Source organism: Clarias gariepinus, chromosome 3 (genome assembly GCF_024256425.1).
Source record: "Clarias gariepinus isolate MV-2021 ecotype Netherlands chromosome 3, CGAR_prim_01v2, whole genome shotgun sequence".
Lineage (NCBI taxonomy): Eukaryota > Metazoa > Chordata > Actinopteri > Siluriformes > Clariidae > Clarias > Clarias gariepinus.
Window position 1 is genome coordinate 38,877,205 of NC_071102.1, and position 6,757 is coordinate 38,883,961.

General features: G+C 36.8%; 1 protein-coding gene across 1 annotated transcript in view; it reads right to left on the minus strand.

Annotated features, from left to right (window-relative positions):
* axin1 (axin 1) overlaps positions 1–916 on the minus strand; it is a 38,382-nt gene extending 37,466 nt beyond the window's left edge. The window contains exon 1 of the mRNA XM_053493469.1: positions 895–916. The gene's annotated coding sequence lies outside the window, so the exon portion shown is untranslated. The remainder of the gene's footprint in view (positions 1–894) is intronic.
* Positions 917–6,757: the final 5,841 nt, after the last annotated feature.

Sequence of the window (6,757 nt, forward strand, 5' to 3'; positions counted from 1 at the left end):
CACACAATAACGCACTCATTCACATGCTACAGGCGATTTAAGATTAACAGTTAGCCTAATCTGCATGTCTTTGGACTGTGGGAGGAAACCGGAGGACCCAGAGGAAACCCACCGAGCACAGGGAGAACATGCAAACTCCACGCACACAGACCTAAATCTAGGACCAGTGAGCACCAAAAGAGCTTAGTAGGGCGGCATGGTAGCTTGGTGTTTAGCACTGTCACCTTGCACCTCCAGCGTTGAGGTTCGATTCCCTTTCTCATGTCTGGGTGCATGAGGTTGCATGTTCTCCCTGTGCTTGATGGGTTTCCTCCAGGTATTTCGGTTTCCTCCCAAAGTCCAAAGACATGCAGGTTAGACTAACTGGTGTTCTCAGATTGCTTGTAGTGTGTGAATGTGTAACTTACTGGCAACTCGACCCCCTAGTTAACTGCCACAGAAGTGCCTGATATACGTACAGTATCTCCAGGGTGGGGAGTAATCGTCACCCGATCTGCAGGATGGCACGCGGACGGACCAAAATACTAAAAACAGAGCTTATAATCCACAATCTTTCACCAACTCCTGAATGGGAGGCATTGTTTGCTAAGCAAATGCTTATATTTATGGTAAAGCTTGTGAAATGTTAGTGAGATCAATTAGTTCCTGTTATTACTTTTGCTAGAGCAGCTTTAAACAGTCATTCCATCACCACCAACAAAACACAAACAGACCAAAAAGCTCCAAACGATCCGCCATACAAAGCACTGACGATCACGCTGAGAAATGATGAATAAGCGCTCCAGAAAGTGAGATGCTACTTTTACAATGATATGAGTTATAGAAATGAGTTATCGCTGATCAGACATCATCATTCGCGTCATCGGGCGTTCTAAAAAAAAAAAAACACCTCACCTGGGGGAAGGTGATGCTTCTGTCTTGCATTGGCAGGCTTCCCCCGAATCTCCATTCGCTGGCAAAAGAGACCATCTCTAGTCCAATAATGAGATCAAGTGCCAGTAAAGACGTCATCTTCTGCTTTCTCCCAGTTAGCGAGTTGATTATCCACAGAGAATTGTGCCATTCCTGGTTGTTTATTGCATCCATTCGTATCTGAAACAGAGATATGAAGATGCTTTGATGTCTGGAATGTAGCGTCATGTGAAATATATAAAGAATAGTTATTATAACTGTACCTGCACTGTCAAACTATCAAGGTTATGCCTTTAAACATATATTACCATATTATAATACCAACATAAAGTGCAAATTGCAAGCTCTAGGATTATAATATTACAGTACAGTAATTACAGTAATTATGCATTTGGGTTTTGGTATTATTGTGGTAAATAATCTTTGGAAAACTGGTTCCATCTAGCACCCTTATGTGTTATTGAGTCTGTCCTGATGTTCAAACCATTAGAGCATCTCTATATAACATGGCAATAAAGGCTTCATGTTATTGCAAAGGCCCAACTGGGTTCTCTTTAGGTAAGTTTGTAAGGGTGTAGTGTGAAATCACTAACGGTTGGGAATAAGGGTCACTTTAATGTCAGCTAACTTTCGTTATTTGTATCCATTTGTATCGTAGTTTGTATCCAGGAAGTCAGTGAACCTGAATGCAGTGAACCTGAGCATTTTATGATCATGTTATTTTTTATGAAAATAATGCACTTTTTAATTTCATGCCACATTGCAGGAGTGTGCAGTCTGGGGTAGGGCAGGGTGGTCTGACATCTCATCAATATAATGATTAATCAAATTGCACCTCTAATATGATTACCAAGTGTATATATAATTTCTTTTTTGCTGTCATAGTTTACTGACAAGGTAACTAAAGCTGGGACATTTTTTCTAATGAAACAGTTTTCCTCCATGTTGGTAGTAGGACGCAGAATGACCATGGCGGGGTCATGTGACTACATGCGACACAACAGTATGTTTTAGAGGGGCAGTACATGAACACACAGCGGGAAAAGTATTAACTTTTTAAAAATAATAAAATGTAATAAAATAAACAACAGAATGAAAATAAAAATGATAATAATAATTTACATGAGCAATATTACATCAGTTAGAGGCTCTGTTGGTTTTAATTAATTTTTGGTTAATTGCCCAGCACTGGTCTGGATTGTGATACTTACATGTACCTCACTAATTCCACAGCCATTTGCAAATGATTATAATGATTCATTTATTAATGAAAAATTCTAAATAGTAATGATTTATAGTTTAGATTTAGTGTTGTTGCGAGACAAGTTTGTTGTTGTTCTCATTTATGCTCATTTATGTTCTCTCTCTCTCTCTCTCTCTCTCTCTCTCTCTCTCTCTTAAAGTATGCAGCTGGACAGCACAATCTTCTTTCTTCTAAAGACTTTCCTGTAATGGAAACTTTAAAAAGCACTGTGATTGTTGTAAAGCCCTGTCACCTGAGTCTCCTTCCACAAAAAATTAAATAAATGTCTCGCAACAAAAAACAAGAATTCTGTATATTTTTCTCTTTTTTTTGAACAATTGCACTTTTATAAATCCTGTGTATGAGCTGTTACTATAGAAACAGTAACACGATGAACAGAACAAATGCATTAATACTAACAGTTCTTGTTAGAGAACGCTGTTACATAAGAATAATGCACTCCTTCTGATTGATCAGATATGAGACTTGTGGTATAAATAACAGTTTTGGGATTTTTGAGTATACAGTACATTTTTGTGGCCCTTTAAAAAAAGCTGAAGTCCTGTTTTTTTTTACTTCATGCTAGACATACTGTAGAAATGTTAAGAAATAAATCAAGATATGAGTCATTTCTGTCCTGCCTACCATAGTGACGTTTCACAAAAGTGTTCAGCATGTGCAGGACCAGTGAGTTTCATCAAACACTCGTGTAACAATCTATAGTCTTCTCATTCAAAGACCCCACAGAGTTCACAAATCCAAAGCATTTAAAAACATCAGAGGAAAAAAAAAATTGACTGCACATTTTTTTTTTATACCTAAGAGTCTAAAAAAATCTTAGGAACGTGGAGTTTCTGGACAAGGTCCATTACAGGTGATTCGACTTGGTATTGCTTTATGTCATCATCGTGTTACCACATGTGCTAAGACGTATAATACGTATAGTATGTAACATGTACAAGACAAAGCACAGGACTCCGCTGGTGATTGTGACAGGTTTGCAAACCTCGCACAGAGTAACAGGCTTTCCATATTTGGCCCAGTGAATAGCATAAGGTACACTCGGCCAGCATTCAAATCAGATGGCATCAGCAGCTGCAAACTCAACCCTATCCTTGCCCTTCCTGAGGCCTGGCTTTGATCACTGGGCCCCCCACTGCGAGCCAACACATGGCCACGGGTGCATACTAACTCAGGGCAAGGACTCTGACCAGCCACTTGGAAACAATCAAGAGGAAAAAGAGAAAATAGAGGCATTTGGAACAAAGTCGGTGGTTTGGCAAGATCACACAGATTGGAGAAGTATTTGGTAATTGTTCAAAACCCAAATTAATCTTTAACACTGGAGCTGTTACAAAGCACAGTTTTTGGGCAGGCGCGCAGCAAGAATTATGTCCTTTGAAAGTCATTTGGCTTAATAATATCCCAAGGATGACCACATGGTTGCATTTAACAGTGCTCTTGCTTTGTTCTCCCGATCCGCAGTCTCAGAAGAAACTATTTATCAGCAGGTTTGTCACGGTTCATGACTGGCAGCTGTAGCTGTCAATCACCTACCTGTTGAGTGGCCTTGCAACATCTAGACAAATGATGTGACAGGTGCAATCTCTGTGTTCAGTACCTGTACCTTTATAAAGCAACTAATAATCTTGAGAGGAACCGCAGAAAGAAGTGATTTATACTTTATCCTTATGTTGTATCTTATCTTCAGCTTTTACACCATATGCAGGTTTCCTAAGCACATTACATTTTTCCCCATGCTCTATTTTTTATATTTTATTTCTTCTTTATAAAGAAATGTCAAATGCGTAAACATTGTGGATAAAAGAACAGTAAAAAGGAATATCAAGTAAAATGCCCGGAATACAATATTTATTCTGGTTCTCTCATCTCAACAACTCAGGAAATAATACAATACAGTATATCTTACATATTAAGTGGTATAAAGGTTATGAGCACCAACTGAAATTCTACTACTATAAATCCTTAAACCTTAAAAATACAAAAATCTACATGCATATAAAATCAAAATAAAATAAATGAGCAGAAATGATGGAAGGAAATAAAATAAAATTTTAATAAAGCATGCACAAAAAATAAAAATAATTCTTTTAAATCTTTAAAAAAATATTGTGAATGTCAACCAATATTTTGGATAAGCTTTTTAAATCTATCCATTCATCCATTCATCTTCAACCGCTTATCCAAAGTCAGATTGTGGGCTTTTTAAATGGCATATAAAAATTATATAAAAATGATTCTTAATTATTCTTAAATATTATTATCTCAAATATTCAAATATGTGTTTGTGTGAAAAAACACCAGCATCAAAAAATACAAATATAAATACTCAGGCCTATGTTTTAAAAGAAGCTGATAGAACACCTAATAGTTGCCCAAATGGTAGAATATTCTGGGGTGAAGTTTGTTTGGTGGCTTAAGTTTAAGGTTGTTTTGTTATTTAAGTTTAAATAAAGGTTAATACTGATGACTAAAGGATTGTTCCTAAAACTCAGGAATCTGTGAGATTTAAAAAATATATATATATATGTTCAATACGAATATATTAAGCAATGTCCACCAAAGGCTGTCCAGAGAAGAAAAGGTGAGTACCACCCTTAGATGTTTGCTTTTTTTAGCCAAGGGAGTGGGTTCACTCACAATTTTACCTAAGAACACAACCATGAGTAAAGAATGGGACGAAAACATCCTCCGAAAGAAACACAGAAATTTTGGGTCCATATCCAGGAAACTCCCCAGACCTTAATTCCACTGAGAACTTGTGAACAATCCTCAAGAGGCGGGTGGATAAAAAAAAAAAAAAGAAATTCTGACAAACTCCAAGCACTGATGATGTAAAAATGGGCTTATGGATGTGGTTCAATGGATGTGGTTCAGACGTTGATTGAGAGCATGCAAGGGTGAATTGTGGAGGTCTTGAAAAAGAAGATCAACACTGCAAATATTGACTTTTTGCATAAACGTAATATAATTTTCAATAAAAGCCTTTGGCACTTATGAAATGCTTGTAATTATACTTCAGTATACCAGAGTAATATGACAAAAAGATCTAAAAACACTGAAGCAGCAGACTTTGTGAAAATTAATATTTGCAGTCCATGTAGTAATGAATAAATACACAATTAAGGGTATTTATCCTTACTCTCATTGCCTTTTATCATGTATAAGGGTTTATACTTATACAGTAAACAATAAACCCTCCACACATGTCATTCCCTACACATAATTCCAAAGGTTTTGCTTGATGAGACAGCTGTAGCACTTCAGTAAATTTTTTTTTCAGTATGTCTTTATCAGCAGGAGCGAATTACTGTTACAAAGACAGGCTGCTCCATAAAACAGGAACGCTCTGGTACGTGACCCAGAGCATGACAGCAGGCCAATAAATGCAGTCGCTTATGATGTCATCTGCTCGATTACATAGTGATTAAGCACATTACGATACCCTTTATTACATTATTCTGTAATGTATTATGCTTGCACAAGCAGGAATCCAAACTGAAAATTAAAAAAAAAATAATCTGGTAAATTAGAAACTTTTAGAGTTTGTACTGGACTTTGGACAAAATGTACATAAGTAATTTCAGGTTTTGATTGCAATCAAGTGATTTAAAGGAAGGGGAATAAAATGATCCACTTTTAAGGGATACACATTAACTACTGCTGTGAACATAAAACTGTTTTTTCTTAGACTCAGAAAGGTTCTGCTATACCAAAATGATCAGGATTTCACAGAGCTCAATCATGTTTGAGTGTACAAGGGAACCCTGACTGGCCTAAAAAAAAGTCAGGAGAGTCAAATTATTGGTTTGCATGAGGCAAAGAAAACAACTAAAAAGAAGATTTTAAATTATCAGACCTGGGTTAAGAATTATCCAATGAGTTTTTAAAATCTTGGATTATACTGATGAACTCTTAGCTTCATTAAAGAAAGGAATAATGGTCAGAAAATACTTAAATACTTGGTGAAGTTGCATTGTAAGAAAAAAAATGGACAGTAGAAACCAAGCTATGATTAATAGTGACAGTAAAAGCATTTCCACGCACACACAGTGATATAAGATTTGACAGGATTGGGACTTAACAGCTGTATGGCCATAAGAAAACCACTTGGTAGTGAAACTCCTCAGAAAAAAAAAAAGGTTTCAGTTTGCTAGAGAGCATAAAGACTGGACTTTGGAGCAATGAAAATAGGTCATGTGGTCTGATGAGACCAGATTGATCCTATTCCAGAGTCATGAGTGCATCGGGAATCAAAGGGAAGCAATGCACCAATCATGCATAGTGTCCACTGTACAAGCCTCTGGAGACCGTGTTATGATCTGGGGTTGCTTCAGTTGCTCAGGTCTAGACTCAGCAACGTTATGTGGCAATAAAATGTCAAAAGTCATCTGACGACTTAAATGTACTGAATGACCAGTTTATCACATCTATTGAGTTTTTCTTTGTTGATGGCATGGACATATTTCAGGACTTAAATAGATGAAAGAGGGATTTGGAAGCATGAGCAATCATTTTCATACATGAATTCGCCTCCACATTGTGCGCTGTAATCAAAAGTGTGTGACTTTTATTTTGACC